The 26,664-nt window shown below is 44.1% G+C and overlaps 1 protein-coding gene across 1 annotated transcript in view; it reads right to left on the reverse strand.

Moving 5' to 3' along the window:
- The window catches only part of HS6ST2 (heparan sulfate 6-O-sulfotransferase 2), a 500,951-nt gene that overhangs the window by 254,910 nt on the left and 219,377 nt on the right, over positions 1–26,664 (reverse strand). The window lies entirely within an intron of this gene.

Below are 26,664 nucleotides of genomic sequence, written 5' to 3' on the forward strand. Positions count from 1 at the left end.
CTGGTCTCCCGCCTGTCACACACAGCGATGCGTGCTGGCCAGCAGGAGACCAGCGATCAAAAAAATATCCTGGCCATTCCAGGACGATCAGCGATACCCAGCAGGGGGCCGGTCGCTGAGAAATGTCACACACAGCGATCTCGCTGATGAGATCGCTGTTGCGTCACAATACTTGTGACTCAGCAGTGATCTAGCTAGCGAGATCGCTATGTGTGACGGGGCTTTACTCATCTGTCCAGTGCTCCTGATCTTGTGTTGGCAAACATCCACATACCAGTGCAGCTATTATATATATTATATATATGCAGTGGCTAGATGGTGCACTGAGGCTCTTGAACACACCAAGTGTACACCGAGGAGTCAAATTAGCAAATTTATTTGGTTACATTTCAGTATCTGCAGAAAGGAGGCCAAGATTAGACCATTAAAGGTGTGATTTGTATAGAGGCTATATCCTCTACAAAGCTATGTGCTTAGTTTAAATTGTGAGTTTCTTCTGACAGATTCCATTTAAGGGCTCCTAGTTTTTCTCATATGAATTCTATCCATGTGTTGGAAGATAACATGGACGATCTATGTATCATAGGAATCACTGAACTCTATATTGAGTTTTTGAGAGCTCAAACCAGATACAAGACTGTGTACCTGAGAAGGCCTATGTTCTTGTGTGTTGTCCTTTTGTTTTAGACATAAGATAAAAGTGCATCTGCATACGAAATGAATACTGGCCCTCCAACATAATAGAAGATATAGGTGCACACTATGGAGGTCTTGAATGAATAGCCTCTATACTGTTTGTGACCTATGGTTATCTACATACGTACACAGTTCTTGTGGGTTTCCATTACGAACCAGTGTTCCTGAGATAGACATCCTGTCTCCGGCCTATGGATATGTATATTGATAAACAATGTCTGTGGTGTTTGGATGATAAACTATTGTTCTTCAGATGGACATCTAGTCTTGGCCTAAACTGAATACCCTCAGGCCTTTTGACACCAGGACTTTATCCTAAATACAAGGACGCCATCTACAGGAAAATGATGAATACTGCAGCCAATGACAGTGTTCCTATTACAGGAAGATGATTGGATATTTGCCACAGAAGATACCGGAAGAAGGGTGGAGTCATGGGTTGTATGTTGTGTGAATGTGAAATCTGGGTATAAATGGAGGAAGAATCAAGGCAATCTCTCTCTCTCTCATTATTGCCATGAAGAACCATTGCTACAGTGGGGCAAAAAAGTATTTAGTCAGTCAGCAATAGTGCAAGTTCCACCACTTAAAAAGATGAGAGGCGTCTGTAATTTGCATCATAGGTAGACCTCAACTATGGGAGACAAACTGAGAAAAAAAAATCCAGAAAATCACATTGTCTGTTTTTTTTTCATTTTATTTGCATATTATGGTGGAAAATAAGTATTTGGTCAGAAACAAAATTTCATCTCAATACTTTGTGATATATCCTTTGCTGGCAATGACAGAGGTCAAACGTTTTCTGTAAGTCTTCACAAGGTTGCCACACACTGTTGTTGGTATGTTGGCCCATTCCTCCATGCAGATCTCCTCTAGAGCAGTGATGTTTTTGGCTTTTCGCTTGGCAACACGGACTTTCAACTCCCTCCAAAGGTTTTCTATAGGGTTGAGATCTGGAGACTGGCTAGGCCACTCCAGGACCTTGAAATGCTTCTTACGAAGCCACTCCTTCGTTGCCCTGGTGGTGTGCTTTGGGTCATTATCATGTTGAAAGACCCAGCCACGTTTCATATTCAATGCCCTTGCTGATGGAAGGAGGTTTGCACTCAAAATCTCACGATACATGGCCCCATTCATTCTTTCATGTACCCGGATCAGTCGTCCTGGCCCCTTTGCAGAGAAACAGCCCCAAAGCATGATGTTTCCACCACCATGCTTTACAGTAGGTATGGTGTTTGATGGATGCAACTCAGTATTCTTTTTCCTCCAAACACGACAAGTTGTGTTTCTACCAAACAGTTCCAGTTTGATTTCATCAGACCATAGGACATTCTCCCAAAACTCCTCTGGATCATCCAAATGCTCTCTAGCAAACTTCAGACGGGCCCGGACATGTACAGGCTTAAGCAGTGGGACACGTCTGGCACTGCAGGATCTGAGTCCATGGTGGCGTAGTGTGTTACTTATGGTAGGCCTTGTTACATTGGTCCCAGCTCTCTGCAGTTCATTCACTAGGTCCCCCCGCGTGGTTCTGGGATTTTTGCTCACCGTTCTTGTGATCATTCCGACCCCACGGGGTGGGATTTTGCGTGGAGCACCAGATCGAGGGAGATTATCAGTGGTCTTGTATGTCTTCCATTTTCGAATTATTGCTCCCACAGTTGATTTCTTCACTCCAAGCTGGTTGGCTATTGCAGATTCAGTCTTCCCAGCATGGTGCAGGGCTACAATTTTGTTTCTGGTGTCCTTTGACAGCTCTTTGGTCTTCACCATAGTGGAGTTTGGAGTCAGACTGTTTGAGGGTGTGCACAGGTGTCTTTTTATACTGATAACAAGTTTAAACAGGTGCCATTACTACAGGTAATGAGTGGAGGAAAGAGGAGACTCTTAAAGAAGAAGTTACAGGTCTGTGAGAGCCAGAAATCTTGATTGCTTGTTTCTGACCAAATACTTATTTTCCACCATAATATGCAAATAAAATGAAAAAAAAAACAGACAATGTGATTTTCTGGATTTTTTTTTCTCAGTTTGTCTCCCATAGTTGAGGTCTACCTATGATGTAAATTACAGACGCCTCTCATCTTTTTAAGTGGTGGAACTTGCACTATTGCTGACTGACTAAATAGTTTTTTGCCCCACTGTAAGTATACTTGTATTACATAGATATTTGTATTGGTATTTATCTAATTCTAGGACATTGAACAAAGGTTTTATTGTTATATTATTGTTTGAATTGTCTTATTACTATCTTATTTTTACTTGTCATTAAATATCTTTGTCATTCTCCCAAACTTGAGTTATTGATTATATAGGAAATATTCAGGAAGGGAAACCACCTCCAACACCATGTTTCCCATAGATACAAGTCATACATACTAGTCTATGGGACTGTGTCATGTCCATGTATTTTTGCGGACCAAGTGATTTGCAGAAAATAATGTCCAACTTTGATCCAAGTCTCATACCAATCTCACCAATGCAAGACTATGGGTGCGAGAAAAAATTAGATGTGTGCCGTCCATTTTTCACCAACTGTTTGATATAAGTATTTTTAGAACCCATAGTCAGTTTTCCTTTCATCCTAGAACTACTGATATGACTCGGACCAAATTTGGATGGTAAAAAGTGGCAAACTGTCCAAACTCTGAAGACACTCTGATCAAAAACAATGATGAAACTTGGACGGATTCTCTCATAGGAGAAAATCAGTAACATCTGAATAAGCCCTAAGAAGAACATCTTGCACTTTGATGGTATGTGCTCCCTTGTCTCCTCTGCAGTCATTGACTGAAGAAAAAAGTGCATATACCAAAAAAGCAATCCATGCAGATGCAATGAGTCCTCTGGAGAGAGGGGACCAGACCAGGTTGGCTATATGCCTTACGTGAATATTTTGTCAGAACCTGGGAAGCGATACTTCTCCAAACACCAAAGCAGGTATGGGGAATAAACTTGAGGATCCTGGAGACAAGATGGGGCAAATGAACAAAACATCCATCTGTCCCACGAGTATGGTGCATCTCCAATTTACGCTTTGTTGTGCAAACCGGATAAACGTTTAGCTGACAAGACAACTCCATTTACCTTAACCAATAAAAAGCTTTATATAACTGGCCTTGTAAACAAGTACATTCCCATTTAAGATACAGATAACAGAGGAGAACACCACAAGGGGATTTCAACACAGGAGATCGAGCCTTATAAATTGTCAGCAGATTTGTATTGCCTTTCCCTTCTCCTTATTATAAATAACTTTGGTATATATTGTCATACCCAGTAAGCATCATTTATGGCAGGAATTCCCGCAACACATAATATAACAAAGATTTTGAGGACAAAGTGATATCACACTCTTCTTTAAAGGCATAAATCACCTAGGCTTAAATGACTTCATTATGTTATTGCCGCCAGTTCGGTTTGTGCCTATGTGGCACTATGCCTTTAATGGTGACAAGCACAATTTAAGAAGATTAATGGGCTTTTTAATAGAAGATGTGCCTTATTTGGTGGGAATGCTAGTCAGCTTCTGTAAATTTACCCTGGTCTCTGAGGGACATAATATGATTAGTGCAGGAATATAGCAAAGATGAAGTACGGAGGAGGAAACAAAAGATAGGAAAATCAAGCTTCTCTTCTGTAAATTGTCACCACATTACTCTGACACAAAGACAATCAAAATGTAAATATTCTAGATATTAAAATGCTGTACTTTCTAGACTAACATTTATCTTTTAATTTGAATGTGTCTCTGCGGTAAATCAGATGACAGACCATTCCTATAGTCACGTACTTCACTTTCCAGTCCAATAATTTTCCAAATTTAGATATATGGATGAAAGTCATAGTCACACTGAACAACGTGCTGAACTATATAATACTTACGGTATAGTCAAAGAAAGTTGCCTGTTTCCTACACCCAACACATATCAGGGGTCTCTACAGATCCCAAAGCATAATAAACATGATAAGTAAAACACTAGAAAAATCCTTATACTCACCTCACTGCTCATCTCTCCGGCCCCTCCGCTTCTCATTGCCACCAGGACCATTCTCGTTGCATCTTCTGACCCCAGCTGCTCGTGCTGGAATCCCCGAAAGTCCCAGTTCTGATGAGTCCCGGGTGGGTTCTGTGCAAATGTCACAACGTTGTGAAATCATAATGTGTGCGATGACACTCCATGTGCATGCGCATAACTGTCATGGACCTCATCAGATCCGGAAGTACCGCCTCAGAGTGAGACGCCTGGGAATATGAGTACAAGTGGCTGGGATCAGAAGTTGTGAAAAGGACCGGATGGGTGACTGTGAGGAGCAGAGGAGCCGGAGAGGTAAGCAGGAAGGTGAGTACCAGGATTTTTTAAAATCTTTTTTAAATTCTCCATGACCTTTTAGGATTCAGAAAAATGGTGGCCTACACAAGCGAATGACAGAAAATCTTCAATGTGAAGAAAGGAGATTTTTAAAAAAAATGTCGAGTAGAAACAAATTCAATTAAACTTATCCGCTTGTCTCTACCCAACACAAATCAAGGACCACTAAAAACATCATGCATTTGAAAATCTTTTGCCTTTTATACTGTACATCTAAGATTGAGGTTTAATGGTAATATCTTAAAATAGAAAGACTGAACATGTGATTGACACATCGCCTACCTAAAAGTGATGCAAAAGTTATGGACTCCTTTGGGGACAATATCTATCTATCTATCTATCTATTTATTTATATCCATCTATCTACAAAAATAAAGGTGCAGAAGATGAAAGTAATAGTGGGTGCAGAGCCCTCCAGGTAAAACCAGACCTTAACTTATGTCCAAAAAGATGAAGGCAGAACTCCAGAGTTCAATATAGAGTAGTTTATTGACCTATGGTGAAAGGGTGACGTTTCTTTCCAAGCGTGGAACTTTATGAAGCCTTGAGAAAGTTCCACACTTGGAACAAAACGTCACCCTTTCACCATGGGTCAATAAACTACTTTATATTGGACTCTGGAGTTCTGCCTTCATCTTTTTGGACAAGTCGACGTGTCTGTCTTTCTATATATTATAGACAAGCAGCTGGCACAATCCTGTATAAGAGGTGCTGAGAGGGTTAATTGGACCAATATATGGGTCCAGATTTGTTAGACAAAAACAACCAGCACACAGGCAAAATATGCTTACCTGCCCAGGCCACAGAACAAATGCACTAACAAGGTGCAGTTCAGTCCTTCTATTGTAATCAGGGTCTAAAAATCATTTTTGGAATTTAATTTAATTAAAAAAATTTGCACCATTTCGCTTCTACATCCGCTTTGTTACTCTGCGCATTTATTGCTGCTAAATGAGTTAAAGGAAGCTGTCATTAGAATAATGCTGACTGAACCATGGGAGCATGAATCGGAGCCTGGCTATGCGTTTATAGAGGGATATCCATGACTTTGAAATGCTGCAGCATTTAAGAGCAACATAGGGACTGATTTATGAAGACCGGAATTGCGTACCCCAATCTTAATGAACCAGACCGCTGGAACAAGATGCTCCTTAATTAAGAGAGGCATGCCACTTTCATGAATTAGGTGCATCTTACAGCTGCTGTGAACCAGAAATATTATTCCAATCAGGGACTGGAATACATTTCTGGCAAAATTTATACCACCAAGGTTTGTATATTTTGATGAACTAGATGACCAGGCTTAGACTCTGAACCTTTATTGGTGCTATATTGCACTATTACAGGATACAAAGAGGACTTGTCCTTGTGTTAAAATTGGCCAGGTTTTGCTCTTTTTTTTCTTCCTGCTGTTCCCTGAGTATTTCGTTTTTGGCTGTTTTTTAAATCTTCATACGGTTCCAGAGTCTTTTAACTTAGTGCTAACTTTTATGGGTGTTGTTTATAGTATAATTATGCAAAGCTGCCTAAAGACATGCCCCCATGGAAACCATGTGAGCAACTCCACCCCCCGAAGATCATAAAAATCTCCATGAAATATAAAGGTTCATACTGTATATCTGGAACCATATGGCAAATTAAAAAAAAATAATAATAAAATGGAAAACTAAGGAGATCTGCCAGAAAAAAAGTAAGTGCATGAACTGGACACTTTTTTACCTGGTGACAGGTCCTCTTTAAAGAGGTTGTACTGTCCACTGATCGCTTCATATCCAGCTTCTCCAACCCAGTGGCAATTGGCTGTTACTTCTGGGAGAAGCCAAAGACTGCCACACATTCTGTGACATTACATGTCAAACATTCTATGAAATACAGGAATGTGCCAAAGAAAAGCCAAAACGGTAGCCATTATTACAAAGGTTCATAGATTAATTCCTTAAAAGAGTTAATGGACAATGGTTATCACAGTGAGACAACCCTTTGAAAAGCATTGTGCACCACTATCTACAGTACATGAGTAATTAATGAAAGTTGGCAATGCTAGGAAGAGACTTGGCCAGAATCCCTACGGGTGCAAGCAGAAAATAAAACGAAAATGATTTCAAATCAGAAGAAGCATTTAAAGATTATGTTAATTAAAGCACAAAAAGTCAGGTAAAATTGATAAAAAAAAAAAAAGAAAAAGAAATGAAATGCAACAAGAAATAAAGAAACAAAAACCATACAAAAGTGACACAATAAATGGCTCCTTTCTCAAACACATTGATATTTATGAAAAATGTAGAGGATCTAGGATAGTATTGAAGTTATTGTAATTTTTGCAATAATGGCAAAATTTGATTGAAAACCAGCCAATTAATTTCCCTTCACTTGAAATATACATGTTCTTCTATCACTTCTAGTGGTTAATTTTCCTATAGTCAACCGGCCAATGGGAGCCATCCTCGCTTTCATTTGTGTCAATATGTTCTGCTTTAGTTAACTAATCAGTTTAATTTCTTAGATGTCCTCCTGAAGTGCTATTTATCTTTATTCTCTCCACACAGCACCTCCAGGTCATTTCACATACAGCAGCTATAATTCAATTAAAAGTGCATTAAAGTAAATTAAATTAAATACACGTGCCACTGCAAAATCAAGATAGTGTTGTTTTATCAGTGCATCTACAGCCCAGGGATCTGGTGGCACCGACTGCTCACACTGAATGCTTAATGGTCAGGAAGCGGAGACATTTCACATAGAAAGTTATTATGCTTACTTTTAAAAGGGTGATCCGAAACTAATACTGATTTTGTATCCCAAATGTCTATCTATTTATTGTAATAATCTAATTTCATTTCTAATATATTTTAATTAAAAAGCCCCTACACTTACCTCACTGCTTTACCTAATATTTTTTTACTTGCTTCCACATTTTGTTTGAGAACCTCTAGTGCATGGTGGGATACTCAGTTGGGATGTCAAATTACATTTTTTTCAGGGGCTGGGCTAGTCCCTGCCCTACTGAGCATGCATGAGCTGTCAATGCTCAGTATGAGCTCCTTGAGTATTCTTTTCAATACACAATGACAGCGCATTCCCTTGCTGGCTCTAATGAAAGGTGACAAGCCGACAACTGAGCGCACTGTCAGTGAGCATTGTAAGGACAGCAGAGACAGACTTGCCCACCGAAAAAGATAGACACAGGTTGGTGACGTCATTCACTGGAATCTGTTTATCTACTCCTAACCACAATGTTCCAAACATCTACACATTAAATCATCAGCTACTCCTATAAACTTGCTTTATTTATCATTTGGAACTATTTTTTGCAAAGTTAGTTATAACTCTTTAAAAGTCCCATTGTACCATTTTTAAGGAAATTTCAGTCAGTCTCATGTTCACTAGAGATGAGCAAATAAATATGAGTGCAATTTAGTTTTACTCAAATATTACAAAAACTTGCATTCACCAAAATGCAGATTTTTTTGTAATTTGCTTCCATCAGGTTCAGCAAAAAGATGGTTGACATTTTTTTCTGAACTGTAAACAACCTTCAAAAGGCAAAAAAACAACTTAATACCTTACTGCTAACTTCTACAGCCCCTCCACTCCTCTCAGTCACCCATTCCTAGTCACATTTCTTGATCCCTTCGACTTAGGGCCCCGTCACACATAGCGACGCACCAGCGATCCCGACAATGATATGACCTTCTCAGGATCACTGGTGTGTCACTACATGATCGCTGGTGAACTGCCAAACAGGCAGCTTCACCAGCGATCAGCAGCAGCGACACACGGGTAGCAAGCGACAATCGGGTTTCTCAGCAGTGCGCGGCACTTAGAAACCCAATGTGTACCTTGGTTACCAGCTCCCTGCACCAGCGCGCTGGTAACTAAGGTACACATCGGGTTTCTAAGCGCTGCGTGCCGCTTAGAAATGCGGCGTCTACCTTAGTTACCAGCACGCTGATTGCTGATCGCTGGTCTCCCGCCAGTCACACGCAGCGATGCGTGCTGGCCAGAGGGAGACCAGTGATCAAAAAAATGTCCTGGCCATTCCAGGACGATCATCGATAACCGGCAGGGGGGGTCGGTCGCTGGTCAGTGTCACACACAGCGATCTCGCTGGTGAGATCGCTGTTGCATCACAAAACTTGTGACAGCGAGATCGCTATGTGTGATGGGGGCTTTACACTGAAATCTCCAGGTCTTTTACACTGAACTGGGACTTCTAGCTCTGATGAGTCCTTAGACGGTTCTGCTAATGCATGTGCAAGATCACGGCGTGCTTCATGACATTATGACCTTTCGAATGCTTGCACAGATTCCTCCCAGGCCACATCAGAGGTGTAAGGCTCGGTTCAGAGTGAATTTAGCCAGAGTGGCGGGATCACAAGTTGCGACGAGGATGGAGGGGCAGGACCTTAATGACTTTTCATAATGAACTATTCTGAGTTAAAGTAAAAGGATGTTGATCAGCTGATCTTAATACTGGGATAGAGTGTGGGGAATTGGAGTGATGCACATTCTGTGGTGGTGACTGACCACCCATCTTATGGCCAACCCAATATCCCAGGTCTATGCTAATACGGACACCTCCTGTTATCTGTTAGTTGAATAACTGTCTACCAGCAATGGCAACAGGCATGGCAGCACCACCTAGGACTGTGGCCCGCTAGTCAGGTAACATAGGACCAAAAGTGTGCAATCAATACATAATACAGTATACCAAACACCTTACATTCACATAGAATATGAGGCAAAAACAAATAAAACGTTAATACTATTTTTGAAACATGAACAATTACTGAGACAATGAAAAAGTCTTCTATAAAATAAACGTAATCTCTTTGCCTCAAAGGAGGCAATGTATATTTACCACCTATACAAATATGATTATTATTCAGGAAAGAAACTCGGTGTGTAAATGTCTGGGGAGAAAGTCATATTGATATATATAATAATTGGATAAATTCTAATTTTAAAAAATGTCAACACCTTAACTATGAAACACACCGGGGGGTCTCTGATTCATGTGTATTCATGCACGGTAAAGGTTAAGTCACCTCTTCCTAAGAAGACAGCTTTCATTAACCTTATTTTAGGGGCAATTGGGAATACGTGACTTTGGGTATGCTATATTTCAGCTGGGTGACTTGTTAAGAAACAGAAATACTATACAAAGGAATTATTCCTTTTGCTCTTAATTCCTCTAGTTGGTGCTATGACATTTCTAGTTAGTACAATACAATTTAATAGAAGCAATACTTATAAGTGACATGTGAAACTTAAGCTAAATAGGAAAAAAATATAAATCTGTATGCAAAAAAGGCAATAAATCTAAGTGGTGCATTTCTTTTAAAAATACAGTGAAATCACACAATATAATTGGAGCTTATGTTTTGATGCCAACTCCATGTTAACATTTTATCGAGAGTGCAAGTTGCAGACACAACTTAGAAAAAAAATAATGACTAAGCTTAAAAAAATACATACTCAATTTACCATTCATTTATATGACTTGTGTTTGTCAAATTTTAAACGGGACATGATAATTTTCTAATTTTATTTTTTGTAACATACAGTACATATATACCATATATTTGTCATGGGTTGTGCATTCCTGGTTACATCCTATTTGTACAGAGTAAGTAATTTACCACCAATCACTTTGCAGCTGCTTAGGATCTTCTATAAAACCTCATGCAAGTGACCATATTCAACCACTGTGACCACACTGAAATATGGTACCCATAAAATTCCTCGACAGTTACATAAGAATGCAGAGAGGATTTATTGTCTTGAATGGGTTCTGGAACGTCCTTCCACATCGAGAGATGGGAAAACCAATGACGTCACATCTACAGATACCTACAGAGACATATGCATAATCTGCAGGTATTGTGCACCTGTCCTAGATACCTCCTGGGATCCATGCATGACTGGACGTTATTAATAGTATAATAGGACTGGTGTACGAAAGCTGCCAACTGTGCAAACATCTTGGTAGTTTTCTGAACTTGTGATATTATTGGCATTGCTCACTTTTTTATTATAGTTCAATGCATGCTGCATTACAGAAGTATTTTCCCACAGCACTTATGTATTTCTATAGTGTCTCACATAGACAACAGTGCCAAATGAAGGTCCGAAGGGGTCCAAACACAATGGTGTCTAGTGCCAAATTCACATGATGGTAATACATCAGCACTTTAGGGTCCGTTTTTAATTAACCTAAGTTAGGCTCAGTAAAACCATCTGGTGTTGTAGTCGTAATTTGGACCCTAAAAAGGCCATCGTGGGACTGCAGGAAACCAGTTCAAGTCAGCAAATAAGTTCCTCAACATTGTGACCAGTAGACCAAATTGTCCCAAAATGCATCAGAATGGGAAACAGCCTGGTAAACTTGTCGCAAGACATGTTGCCTGCCGTAAAGAAGGAACATATTTTTTAAGAAATGAGGACCATTTTTGAATCCTTTTGTTGCACCATTTTTAGACACTTTAAAACCATTGAGCTAGGTGTAAAAAAAAGTCTAAAAATAAGTTTTGGTGTTTGACGGAGAATAGAGGAGCTGTGCTTTTTAAATAAACCTGACGCACGTCATTATAGTCAGCGAAATCTTTTTTTTCTTTTTTTTCTCTCCGGAAATAGATATGACATAGCCGTCATGGGTCTATTATAAATAAAAGGCCATTATGCTAGTGTGAACAGAGACAGTGGTCAAAGTGGCTGAGAATATAAAATGACACCTTTTTCTGTTCTTTCATCCAAAGATTGATTTTTTTAAGGCTATTTTCCGTACTGTACAGCTTGTACATATAAAGATCAGCGCTCTACAGCTGGATTCAGCACATTCCACAATGTGATCCTGTTTTATCAAATACACATGTCCAATAAAAATGACATCTGAGGTTGCAGTAATTCACTGGGCTCAATAAACAGCGCTGAGAACAGGAAGCTTTGAGCTTTTTCCTGGGCAGTATAAAACACACACTCAGAACTGGTCTGAGATTACAGCATCCCTAAAGAAAGCTGCTGTGGATTTCAGATTGACCATAATGTTTGATTCATGTTCTCCCAGCTTTAATAGCGGCTTAGTGGAACATCACAATGCATATCTAGACAGCCTCTCCTCGCTGCCATAAATAAGGCCATTTACACTGAGATCCATAGACCTGGTTTATATAGGCATACACATCACTACTAAACCGAGTATGCCAGACTAACCATGCCCCACAGCAAAAACTAATACGGCTCTGGGTCAGACTGTTAGATACTATTTAAGTCAACCATACAGTTAGTAGGTTTACATGACAGCAACTTCTGCCTCTGTAAACTTGTCTATTTTGAAACTTCAAGCTGTACAGTTGTGGACAAAAGTATTGACACCGCTGCTATTCTGTCAGATAATACTCAGTTTCTTCCTGAAAATGATTGCAAACACAAATTCTTTGGTATTATTATCTTCATTTAATTTGTCTTAAAGGAAAAAACACAAAAGAGAATGAAGCAAAAAGCAAAACATTGATCATTTCACACAAAACTCCAAAAATGGGCCAGACAAAAGTATTGGCACCCTCAGCCTAATACTTGGTTGCACAACCTTTAGCCAAAATAACTGCGACCAACCACTTCCGGTAACCATCAATGAGTTTCTTACAATGCTCTGCTGGAATTTTAGACCATTCTTCTTTGGCAAACTGCTCCAGGTCCCTGATATTTGAAGGGTGCCTTCTCCAAACTGCCATTTTTAGATCTCTCCACAGGTGTTCTATGGGATTCAGGTCTGGACTCATTGCTGGCCACTTTAGAAGTCTCCAGTGCTTTCTCTCAAACCATTTTCCAGTGCTTTTTGAAATGTGTTTTGGGTCATTGTCCTGCTGGAAGACCAATGACCTCTGAGGGAGACTCAGCTTTCTCACACTGGGCCCTACATTATGCTGCAAAATTTGTTGGTAGTCTTCAGACTTCATAATGCCATGCACACGGTCAAGCAGTCCAGTGCCAGAGGCAGCAAAGCAACCCCATAACATCAGGGAACCTCCGCCATGTTTGACTGTAGGGACCGTGTTCTTTTCTTTGAATGCCTCTTTTTTTCTCCTGTAAATTCTATGTTGATGCCTTTTCCCAAAAAGCTCTACTTTTGTCTCATCTGACCAGAGAACATTTTTCCAAAACGTTTTAGGCTTTTTCAGGTAAGTTTTGGCAAACTCCAGCCTGGCTTTTTTATGTCTCGGGGTAAGAAGTGGTGTCTTCCTGGGTCCCTTTTCATTCAGACGCCGACGGATAGTACGGGTTGACACTGTTGTACCCTCGGACTGCAGGGCAGCTTGAACTTGTTTGGATGTTAGTCGAAGTTCTTTATCCAACATCCGCACAATCTTGCATTGAAATCTCTTGTCAATTTTTCTTTTCCGTCCACATCTAGGGAGGTTAGCCACAGTGCCAAGGGCTTTAAACTTCTTGATGACACTGCGCATGGTAGACACAGGAACATTTAGGTCTTTGGAGATGGACTTGTAGCCTTGAGATGGCTCATGCTTCCTCACAATTTGGTTTCTCAAGTCCTCAGACAGTTCATTGGTCTTCTTTCTTTTCTCCATGCTCAATGTGGTACACACAAGGACACAGGACAGAGGTTGAGTCAACTTTAATCCATGTCAACTGGCTGCAAGTGTGATTTAGCTATTGCCAACACCTGTTAGGTGCCACAGGTAAGTTACAGGGGCTGTTAATTACACAAATTAGAGAAGCATCACATGATTTTTCGAACAGTGCCAATACTTTTGTCCACCCTCTTTTTTATGTTTGGTGAGGAACTATATCCAATTTGGCTTTAGGACAATTCTTTCTGTATTTTTTCATTTAAGACAAATTAAATGAAGATAATAATACCAAAGAATTTGTGTTTGCAATCATTTTCAGGAAGAAACTGAGTAGAGTTGAGCGACTTTTGGTTTTTTAGGGTCGCGTTTCGTTTCGTGAAACCCGACTTTTCCAAAAGTCGGGTCGAGCAAGATCGTCCGATTATAGGGAAAAGTCGGGGTCATCCCGAAACCCGAAACCCAATGTAAGTCAATGGGGAATAAAAGTCGGCAGTGAGAGGAGGACAGGAAACACACCAACAGTGCCCATTTGAATGCCAAAAGCATCAATTCTTCTTACTTAAGCTTGTCAACCTTAATTAACTTCATAATATAAGTTACGCACTGAAAAATGGGTGTTATTTGGCTAAAGTTGTGGGGGGGGAGGGCTGGCTGCAGGTTTTCATGTGCCCTGGGCGAAAGAGCGCCCCTTTAACACATACCACAACTCATCATGCTCCGATACGGCAGATAAATAGCGGTATAGTACAATGAAAAATACCTCACTTTTTACATCTCATGACGAGGCCCATCTATTTCTCCATACAGAATCATTGGTCCCATATAATGTTTGAAACAGTATATGATGAGCTCCACATAATGCTACAGTATATGTTGGTCCCCATGGATGAAACTCCACTGTCTTATGGGCCCAAATAATGCTCCAAACATAATGGGCCCCATTTCTAATGCTCTAGTGTATAATGGGCCCTGTAAATGCTGCTCCAGTGTCTGATGTCCACCTTTGGAATGTTCCAGTGTATGGTGGGCCCCATCTATCATTCTCCAGAGTATAGTGCTCCCCAAAAATTGCTGTCCCAACATTGAAAACAATCAAATAAGTCTCCTCGCTAGGGAATCCCTGTACTTGTCTGGACAGGTGCTGTAGCTTGCTTAACAGCTCGCCAGCCGTTCTCACGCCCAGTATGGATTGCACGTGATTGCACAAAGGTTAGAAAGGGTACCGTATCCCCAGATAACATGTATGGATAGCGTACACATTCAAAATATATGTCTATACAGCATGAGGCAGGCTCAGACGGTGTTAGGCCCAGTATGGATTGCACGTCATTGCACAAAGGTTAGAAAGGGTACCGTATCCCTGGATAACATGTATGGATAGCGTACACATTCAAAATATATGTCTATACTGCATGAGGCAGGCTCAGACGGTGTTAGGCCCAGTATGGATTGCACGTCATTGCACAAAGGTTAGAAAGGGTACCGTATCCCCGGATAACATGTATGGATAGCGTACACATTCAAAATATATGTCTATACAGCATGAGGCAGGCTCAGACGGTGTTAGGCCCAGTATGGATTGCACGTCATTGCACAAAGGTTAGAAAGGGTACCGTATCCCTGGATAACATGTATGGATAGCGTACACATTCAAAATATATGTCTATACAGCATGAGGCAGGCTCAGACGGTGTTAGGCCCAGTATGGATTGCACGTCATTGCACAAAGGTTAGAAAGGGTACCGTATCCCCGGATAACATGTATGGATAGCGTACACATTCAAAATATATGTCTATACAGCATGAGGCAGGCTCAGACGGTGTTAGGCCCAGTATGGATTGCACGTCATTGCACAAAGGTTAGAAAGGGTACCGTATCCCCGGATAACATGTATGGATAGCGTACACATTCAAAATATATGTCTATACAGCATGAGGCAGGCTCAGACGGTGTTAGGCCCAGTATGGATTGCACGTCATTGCACAAAGGTTAGAAAGGGTACCGTATCCCCGGATAACATGTATGGATAGCGTACACATTCAAAATATATGTCTATACAGCATGAGGCAGGCTCAGACGGTGTTAGGCCCAGTATGGATTGCACGTCATTGCACAAAGGTTAGAAAGGGTACCGTATCCCTGGATAACATGTATGGATAGCGTACACATTCAAAATATATGGCTATACAGCATGAGGCAGGCTCAGACGGTGTTAGGCCCAGTATGGATTGCACGTCATTGCACGAAGGTTAGAAAGGGTACCGTATCCCCGGATAACATGTATGGATAGCGTACACATTCAAAATATATGTCTATACAGCATGAGGCAGGCTCAGACGGTGTTAGGCCCAGTATGGATTGCACGTCATTGCACAAAGGTTAGAAAGGGTACCGTATCCCTGGATAACATGTATGGATAGCGTACACATTCAAAATATATGTCTATACAGCATGAGGCAGGCTCAGACGGTGTTAGGCCCAGTATGGATTGCACGTCATTGCACAAAGGTTAGAAAGGGTACCGTATCCCCGGATAACATGTATGGATAGCGTACACATTCAAAATATATGTCTATACAGCATGAGGCAGGCTCAGACGGTGTTAGGCCCAGTATGGATTGCACGTCATTGCACAAAGGTTAGAAAGGGTACCGTATCCCTGGATAACATGTATGGATAGCGTACACATTCAAAATATATGTCTATACAGCATGAGGCAGGCTCAGACGGTGTTAGGCCCAGTATGGATTGCACGTCATTGCACAAAGGTTAGAAAGGGTACCGTATCCCCGGATAACATGTATGGATAGCGTACACATTCAAAATATATGTCTATACAGCATGAGGCAGGCTCAGACGGTGTTAGGCCCAGTATGGATTGCACGTCATTGCACAAAGGTTAGAAAGGGTACCGTATCCCCGGATAACATGTATGGATAGCGTACACATTCAAAATATATGTCTCAGGAGGCAGGCTCAGACGGTGTCAGGCACAGTATGGATTTGACGGCCCAGATTACACAGCGGAGGAGCAGGGAGAGGTAAAGATTGCAAATGCTGGGGCCCTGCCCAAGCAAGGGGGGCCCACTCTTGGGCGTCGGTACTGGCACTGGGCCCCTCATAGTACAGCGGTGTGTCTGACGGCGGGTGTGCACCACCACCGTCAGAGACACTTGATTGCAGTATGAGGGACCCTGTGCCAGTGCCCGCGCCCAAGAGTCGGCCTACCCACCTGTCCAGGGCAACGGCACTCGCACGGTGTCGTGCGCTAGGTGGTTACCCCGGCCATGGGGGGGAGGCAGCACAGTTAGGGAGTTTTAGAAAGTGGCATATGTTGATGTTGGACATTCAGCTGATGCAAAAGGCGAAATAGGTGAAGTACCAGGAAGAGGTGGACCAAAGCAAGCCATTTTTCTGTCACCCTATGTGTCATCAGGGGAAGGTGGGACAAAATCCTTGGAAACCCATGCGTGGTTCATTTTAATGAAGGTTAGATCATCCACATTTTGGGTTGACAGACGGGTCCTTTTTTCTGTCAGGATTGATCCAGCTGCACTGAAGACTCTTTCCGATAGCACACTTGCAGCTGGGCAAGCGAGCTCCTGTAAGGCATATTGGGCCAATTCAGGCCAGGTGTCCAGTTTAGCGGCCCAATAGTCAAAGGGGAATGACCTGTGTGGGAGAACATCGATATGGGAGGAAAAGTAGTTTGTAACCATAGTTGACAACTGCTGTCTCCTGTCACTTTCCATCGATGCAGTATTACCAGTTGTGTGAGCGGTATTTGAAAAATCAGTCCACAACATTGTCATGAAACCCCTGTCTCCAACGCCACTACTGCTGTGTGCACCACGAACACCTCTGCCAAGCTGCCCCCGGCCCGTACGGCTCGTGTGAGAACCATCACCGCTGCTGTGTGCTGGGAATGCCTCAAGCAACCGATTTACCAGAGTTGCTTGTTTATTAGCCAATATTAGGTCAAGGTTCTCCTGTGGCATGATGTTTTGTAATTTGCCTTTATAGCGTGGATCCAGGATGCTGGCCAACCAGTAGTCGTCATCGTTCATCATTTTGGCAATGCGGGGGTCCCTTTTTAGGATCCGCAAGGCATAATCTGACATGTGGGCCAATGTTCCCGGTGTCAATGATGCACTGCGAGTGCTGGGTGGAGGAGCACTTTCTGGCAAATCCACATCCCTCCAGTCACGCACAAACCCTGTACCAGACCTTGCCACGCCAACATTTTCACTTGCCCCACGAGATGCATCCTCCTCCCCTAAGTAATCATCCCCATCATCCTCCTCCTCCTCCTCCTCTTCTTCCTCCACCTCGTCCAGGAGAGGTCCCTGAGCAGACAATGGCTGAATGTCATCAAGGATTCCCTCCTCCTCTTCCTCCTCATCAACATTGGCTGCAGACGCCTGCTCCTTAAGGTGCGTCAAAGTTTGCATGAGCAGACGCATAAGTGGGATGCTCATGCTTAGGATGGCGTCGTCTGCGCTTACCAGCCGTGTGCATTCCTCAAAACACTGAAGGACTTTACAGAGGTCTTTCAGCTTCGACCACTGCACGCCTGTCAACTCCATGTCTGCTCTCAAAGTGCCTGGCCGTGTATCCTCCCACAAATGCATTATGGCCTGCCTCTGCTCGCACAGCCGCTCCACCATGTGCAGGGTGGAGTTCCACCTTGTTGCAATGTCGATAATGAGGCAGTGGTTGGGAAGGTGGAGCAATCGCTGCAGCTTCTGCATACGAACGGAGTGTACAGGCGACCGGCGGATGTGCGCTCACAGTCTTCGCACCTTCTGGAGCAGGGCTGTTAACTCCGGATAATTTTTGAGGAAGCACTGCACCACCAGGTTCAAGGTGTGAGCCAAGCAAGGTATGTGGCTGAGTTTTGAAAGGGCTATGGCTGCCACAAAATTACGGCCGTTATCACTAACTACCTTGCCTACCTCAAGATGTACACTGCCCAGCCATGACTCAGTTTGTCGCTTCAAGTACTCGGCCAGCACCTCGGCGGTGTGTCTGTCGCCCAAACACATCATCTGCAACACAGCCTGCTGACGCTTTCCACTAGCTGCTCGATAGGGGGACACATCGTGTGCAACAGTGGCAGCTGCAGATGGAGTGCTCGTACGACTGCGCTCTGTGGACGAGCTTTCGCTTCTGGAGGAGGAGGAGGAGGAGGAGGAGGGTCGAACGCCTACAGCCAACTGTTTCCAATACCGTGGGCTAGGCAGCACTGTCCCACCACCGCTGTCCCCTGTGGACCCTGCATCCACCACATTAACCCAGTGCGCAGTGATGGACACGTAACGGCCCTGGCCATGCCGACTGGACCATGCATCAGTTGTGAGGTGCACCTTTCCGCTCACTGACTGCTTGAGTGCATGGACAATGCGGTCTTTCACATGATGGTGGAGGGCTGGGATGGCTTTGCGAGAGAAGAAGTAGCGACTGGGTAGGTCATAGCGTGGTACTGCATAGGCCATGAGTTCGCGGAAAGCTGTGCTTTCCACCAACCGAAAGGGCATCATCTCAAACGAGATTAGTTTGGCAATGTGGGCGTTCAAACCCAGTGTACGTGGATGAGAGACTGAGTACTTTCTTGACCTACTCATAGTGTCTGGGAGGGTGAGCTGGACTTGAGAGCTGCATATGGTGGAAGTAGCGGTGGACAGGGCGGACTGAGAGAGGGTTGATGATGGTGATGGAGTTGGTGTTCTTTCTGATGGCCTAGAATCAGTCTTTCGTTGATATAACAGTGGGATTCCCTGACTGCTGTGGCCTTGCAACGACACCTCAACATTTGCTGCTGTGCTAACCGGTGGGCTTACAGTGGGGGAAACAATGTAGCGTTGCTGACTACCTTCGTTGTGATCAGTTGCACATGTGGCACTTGAGGTTTGGTGTTGTGTCCACGCTTGCAAGTGCATGCTGGTTAAATGTCTAAGCATGCAACTGGTATTCAAATTTTTCAGATTTTTCCCTCGGCTAAAGGTCTTTGCGCACTTCTTACAGATAACCTTGGCCTGACCATGAGGATTTTGTTCAAAAAAGTGCCACACTGCACTCTTCCTACTTTGGCAGACATTTTGCGGCCTAGCACGCTGTGATCTTTTGACCCTCTGGACAAGCTGTCCAGCAACTCTTTTGATGTTTGGAACCTGTCTTTGGAGTGCTCCGGGCCTGCCAGATAACAGCTGTTGCGATGTCGATGTCTGCTGTGGATGCTCCTCATCTGAGCTATTGGAAGCAGCACCCTCTTCCCCCAATGGATGCCAATCTGGGTCAACAACTGGGTCATCCATCACCTCCTCTTCTATGTCATGTGCACCTTTCTCTGTGTCACCGTGTATGGTGGTATAGTGTGCAGGAAGGGGCACCTGAGTCTCATCAGGGTCAAAATCTGGCTCTGTACACTGCGAGGACAATGTAGTGCTCTGAGTGAATGTACCAGCAGAATCATCCATCAGCGGCTGTGCATCAGTGCACTCCATGTCAGATTCATCTTGGCCTGGGTAATTCACCATTTGACTTGATAATCCAGGCATGGTATGTGAAAACAGCTCCATGGAGTAATCAGTAGTATGGCCTGCGTCATCCTTCAATCTTGGTTGGGGTGAAGGACACAAGGAAAGGTGTGGTTCATGAACATGAGCCTCCAATGACGACTCAGTGCTTTTACTTTTTACAACTGAAGAAGAGGAGGCGATAGAGCTGGAGGCTGAGTCAGCAATGTAAGACAAAACTTTTTCCTGATGCTCTGCCTTTAAAAGCGGTTTGCCAACTCCTAGAAAACTAAGCGTTCGAGGCCTTATGTAGCCAGACGATGACGCAGGGTCAGCACCTCCTGCATTCGGTCCTATTTTGCTCTTGCCACTACCATCAGATCCACCACCAACACCATCATTACCAGCTGCCAACCCCCGCCCAATTCCACGGCCTCTTCCACCAGCCTTCCTCATTTTTGGTAGAAATGTAGACAAAATCCAACAAACTATATAGTAATGTAAAACAAGGTACAAGGTGTCTATAGGACAGGGGAGATTTAGAATTTCTGCACACACTTGTGGACAGTGGACACTTTTGGATTGTGTGAGGCCCACTGATATCTGAGCGCTATGTGACACGCTCGATGGCACAGCTGCCTGTGACCAAAGTGACGAGAGGATAATGGAGATTTTGAATCTCTGCGTACACTTTTGGACACTGGACACTTGTAGATTGTGTGAGGCCCACTGATATCTGAGCGCTATGTGACACGCTCGATGGCACAGCTGCCTGTGACCAAAGTGATGAGAGGATAATGGAGATTTTGAATCTCTGCGTACACTTTTGGACACTGGACACTTGTGGATTGTGTGAGGCCCACTGATATCTGAGCGCTATGTGACACACTCGATGGCACAGCTGCCTGTGACCAAAGTGACGAGAGGATAATGGAGATTTTGAATCTCTGCGCACACTTTTGGACACTGGACACTTGTGGATTGTGTGAGGCCCACTGATATCTGAGCGCTATGTGACACGCTCGATGGCACAGCTGCCTGTGACCAAAGTGACGAGAGGATAATGGAGATTTTGAATCTCTGCGTACACTTTTGGACACTGGACACTTGTGGATTGTGTGAGGCCCACTGATATCTGAGCGCTATGTGACACGCTCGATGGCACAGCTGCCTGTGACCAAAGTGACGAGAGGATAATGGAGATTTTGAATCTCTGCGTACACTTTTGGACACTGGACACTTGTAGATTGTGTGAGGCCCACTGATATCTGAGCGCTATGTGACACGCTCGATGGCACAGCTGCCTGTGACCAAAGTGACGAGAGGATAATGGAGATTTTGAATCTCTGCGTACACTTTTGGACACTGGACACTTGTAGATTGTGTGAGGCCCACTGATATCTGAGCGCTATGTGACACGCTCGATGGCACAGCTGCCTGTGACCAAAGTGACGAGAGGATAATGGAGATTTTGAATCTCTGCGTACACTTTTGGACACTGGACACTTGTGGATTGTGTGAGGCCCACTGATATCTGAGCGCTACGTGACACGCTCGATGGCACAGCTGCCTGTGACCAAAGTGACGAGAGGATAATGGAGATTTTGAATCTCTGCGTACACTTTTGGACACTGGACACTTGTGGATTGTGTGAGGCCCACTGATATCTGAGCGCTATATGACACGCTCGATGGCACAGCTGCCTGTCACCAAAGTGACGAGAGGATAATGGAGATTTTGAATCTCTGCGTACACTTTTGGACACTGGACACTTGTAGATTGTGTGAGGCCCACTGATATCTGAGCGCTATGTGACACGCTCGATGGCACAGCTGCCTGTGACCAAAGTGACGAGAGGATAATGGAGATTTTGAATCTCTGCGTACACTTTTGGACACTGGACACTTGTAGATTGTGTGAGGCCCACTGATATCTGAGCGCTATGTGACACGCTCGATGGCACAGCTGCCTGTGACCAAAGTGACGAGAGGATAATGGAGATTTTGAATCTCTGCGTACACTTTTGGACACTGGACACTTGTAGATTGTGTGAGGCCCACTGATATCTGAGCGCTATGTGACATGCTCGATGGCACAGCTGCCTGTGACCAAAGTGACGAGAGGATAATGGAGATTTTGAATCTCTGCGTACACTTTTGGACACTGGACACTTGTAGATTGTGTGAGGCCCACTGATATCTGAGCACTATGTGACACGCTCGATGGCACAGCTGCCTGTGACCAAAGTGACGAGAGGATAATGGAGATTTTGAATCTCTGCGTACACTTTTGGACACTGGACACTTGTGGATTGTGTGAGGCCCACTGATATCTGAGCGCTATGTGACACGCTCGATGGCACAGCTGCCTGTGACCAAAGTGACGAGAGGATAATGGAGATTTTGAATCTCTGCGTACACTTTTGGACACTGGACACTTGTGGATTGTGTGAGGCCCACTGATATCTGAGCGCTATGTGACACGCTCGATGGCACAGCTGCCTGTGACCAAAATGACGAGAGGATAATGGAGATTTTGAATCTCTGCGTACACTTTTGGACACTGGACACTTGTGGATTGTGTGAGGCCCACTGATATCTGAGCACTATGTGACACGCTCGATGGCACAGCTGCCTGTGACCAAAGTGACGAGAGGATAATGGAGATTTTGAATCTCTGCGTACACTTTTGGACACTGGACACTTGTGGATTGTGTGAGGCCCACTGATATCTGAGCGCTATGTGACACGCTCGATGGCACAGCTGCCTGTGACCAAAGTGACGAGAGGATAATGGAGATTTTGAATCTCTGCGTACACTTTTGGACACTGGACACTTGTAGATTGTGTGAGGCCCACTGATATCTGAGCGCTATGTGACACGCTCGATGGCACAGCTGCCTGTGACCAAAGTGACGAGAGGATAATGGAGATTTTGAATCTCTGCGTACACTTTTGGACACTGGAAACTTGTAGATTGTGTGAGGCCCACTGATATCTGAGCGCTATGTGACACGCTCGATGGCACAGCTGCCTGTGACCAAAGTGACGAGAGGATAATGGAGATTTTGAATCTCTGCGTACACTTTTGGACACTGGACACTTGTAGATTGTGTGAGGCCCACTGATATCTGAGCGCTATGTGACACGCTCGATGGCACAGCTGCCTGTGACCAAAGTGACGAGAGGATAATGGAGATTTTGAATCTCTGCGTACACTTTTGGACACTGGACACTTGTGGATTGTGTGAGGCCCACTGATATCTGAGCGCTATGTGACACGCTCGATGGCACAGCTGTGACAAAAGTGACTAGAGGATAAGGGAGATTGGATTGCTTTTAAAAAAGCAGTTTGCGGAGCAGTGGGTAAACAGCAATGCCAGCGTGTCAGGAAGCCTTAAAAGGCAGCCCAACAACCAACACCACTGATACACCACAATATAGCCTCCCCTTGCACTGCACACACAGTGACTTGTGTGTTGTGCAGGCCAAATCGCTAGCAGCAGAAGCAGTTTTTTTGTCTTCTTCCCTGCCTAACGCTCTCCCTACAGAATCAGCAGCAACCTCTCCCTATACTAAGATCGGCAGAAGTAAGATGGCGGTCGGCGTGCACGCCCTTTTATACCCCCTGTGACGCCCACCAAAGCAAGCCAATCACTTGCATGCCCTTCTGAAAGATGGTGGTGACCCGTGCCTAGGTCATCACGTTGCCCACAGTGTCCGTGGATCCTGATTGGCTGAAAAAGAGCGCAAAACAAACTTTTGAAACGCGACTTTGGCGCGTAAGTCGCCGACCTCGTGGCCGACCTCATCCTAGGGTCGGGTTTCGTTTCATGAAACCCGACTTTGCCAAAAGTCGGTGACTTTTGAATTTTTTCGACCCGTTTCGCTCAACTCTAAAACTGAGTATTATCTGACAGAATTGCAGGGGTGTCAATACTTTTGGCCACAACTGTATATGGCATGTCAAAATTAGAAATAAAAGGGCAGTTTAATAAATTAAGATGGTACATAATGGTAGCTGCTTCTTTCTAGACTTAGCATCCCATACCTCTCAACCGTGAAAGATACTGTGGCTCATGAAGCATAGCAGTGCAATTTTTATTTTATCCTAAGATAGTATCTTAGCTTCCCTCAGTTCTTTATATGTGCCCACATAAAAATATCCTCCTAGTGAAGCCCATTAGTATTCGCACATTCCAACTAGACGTGCTTGGCCTTGCGCAATTCACTTGTATTGAGTGAGGCCGAGCACGTCTAGTTGGAATGTGCCCAGTAGTATACAAATCAAATACTTGCAGACACGTGATCAAACTGCTCTTTTCGGTAATAGCAGAGAATACTGACAGAGTGCACTGCACACACTTTAAGTATTCAGAAGTTTGCAGAGTGACTGCAGACTTTTATCAGAAGACCAGACAACCCCTTTAACGTTGATAACTTGTAGGACTTGTTTAAGTAGAGTAGACAAACTTATGACCTAAAATATATTGCTGTGCACAGTTGGGTGTGCCGACATTTTAAAAAAGCAATGGGCTATACTTTTCTATCTAGTTGGGGTTGCAGGACCATCTATAATAATAAATGCCCTAAGCAGCTTCCGGTTGTAACAACTTCCGTCCAGTTGTAACCGGTGACGTCACCGCACACCTCTTTCCATGTTAACCCTCAACACACAGACTCCTCTCACCTTTCACCATCTCCACTTACGTCCACTCACTCTTTCACTCCACATACGACCCTTTCTCTCACTCCGTCTCTCATACTCACGCCGTCATCGCCGCTGATCCACGATCCCCGCCATCCTGGATCCAGACGTCCTCCACGCCGGCGACATGTTCTTGCGGCGACGCCATTTTGGATCGGCGAAATCCCGCGATAGTCAAGATGGCGTCGCCGCAAGAACATGTTGCCGGCGTGGAGGACATCGGGATCCAAAATGGCGTCGGCGAAATCTCGCGAGATTTCGCCGACGCCATTTTGGATCCCGACCGCATCCACGCCGGCGACATGTTCCTGCGGCGACGCTATTTTGGATTGGCGAAATCCCGCGATACTCAAGATGGCGTCACCGCAAGAACATGTCGCCGGCGAGGACGACGTCGGGATCCAAAATGGCGTCGGCGAAAACTCGCGAGATTTCGCCGACGCCATTTTGGATCCTGACGTCGTCCACGCCGGCGACATGTTCTTCCGGCGACGCCATCTTGAATATCGCGGGATTTCACGATACTCAAGATGGCGTCGCCGCAAGAAAATGTCGCCGGCGTGGACAACGTCTGGATCCAGGATGGCGCCGGCGGAAGAAGATGTCGGGGATCGTGGAGCAGCGGCGATAACGGCATGAGTATGAGAGACGGAGTGAGAGAAGGGGTCGTATGTGGAGTGAAAGAGTGAGTGGAGATGGTGAAAGGTGAGAGGAGTGTGTGTGTTGAGGGTTAACATGGCAAGAGGTGTGATGCTATCGCATCCTCCCGATGCGATAGCATCGGGCCATAATCTAGTAAAGTATAATGGTCAAACATTAGCTACAATGATAGTCTTTTGGCATAAATGTGCTTATTAAAATATCTTGGCTAGAAATAAGTGAAAAAATTTGTAGGATCCTGGTCAATTTTGCAAATCAGCATTCTGCTAGATGTGAGCCCTATCACCTGCTTCCTTCCTGCAGGCATCCCTGACTCCTTTTTTGATTAGCTGGCCTTGTGTGATGTTGATTATGCATCATGCTGCAATAATGAGGTCTTGCCAGGTCGGCTAAAGAAAAGAACTGCCGTAGATGATGGTAAGTAGGAGGTAAATCACATTGCTCCCATCTTACTGACCTGGCCATTGGACCAGCCTGATGAGGGTTCCATAAATTCATTTGCTCATCACCACTAGGACATGGATATATATAGGTATATGATTTATGGAGGAACTGAAAATCTGTCATGAAATATCTCGTCTGGATAAGCGGGTGGACTTCTCATAGTGATTTTACTTTAATTCTTTGTGATTATAGGGTCTAACTTGCTAGCTCTAGTGAATCACATGTGTATATGTACATACACTCACTGGCCACTTTATTAGGTACACCATGCTAGTAAGGGGTTGGACCCCCTTTTGCCTTCAGAACTGCCTCAATTCTTCGTGGCAGAGATTCAACAAGGTGCTGGAAGCATTCCTCAGAGATTTTGGACCATATTGACATGATGGCATCACACAGTTGGCGCAGATTTGTCGGCTGCACATCCCTGATGCGAATCTCCCGTTCCACCACATCCCAAAGATGCTCTATTGGATTGAGATCTGGTGACTGAGGAGGCCATTTGAGTACAGTGAACTCATTGTCATGTTCAAGAAACCAATCTGAGATGATTCGAGCTTTATGACATGGCGCATTATCCTGCTGAAAGTAGCCATCAGATGTTGGGTACATTGTGGTCATAAAGGGATGGACATGGTCAGCAACAATACTCAGGTAGGCTGTGGCGTTGCAACGATGCTCAA

The sequence above is a fragment of the Dendrobates tinctorius genome, unplaced genomic scaffold (genome assembly GCF_039654945.1).
Source record: "Dendrobates tinctorius isolate UK_male_01 unplaced genomic scaffold, ASM3965494v1 ptg000133l, whole genome shotgun sequence".
NCBI classification, from domain to species: domain Eukaryota; kingdom Metazoa; phylum Chordata; class Amphibia; order Anura; family Dendrobatidae; genus Dendrobates; species Dendrobates tinctorius.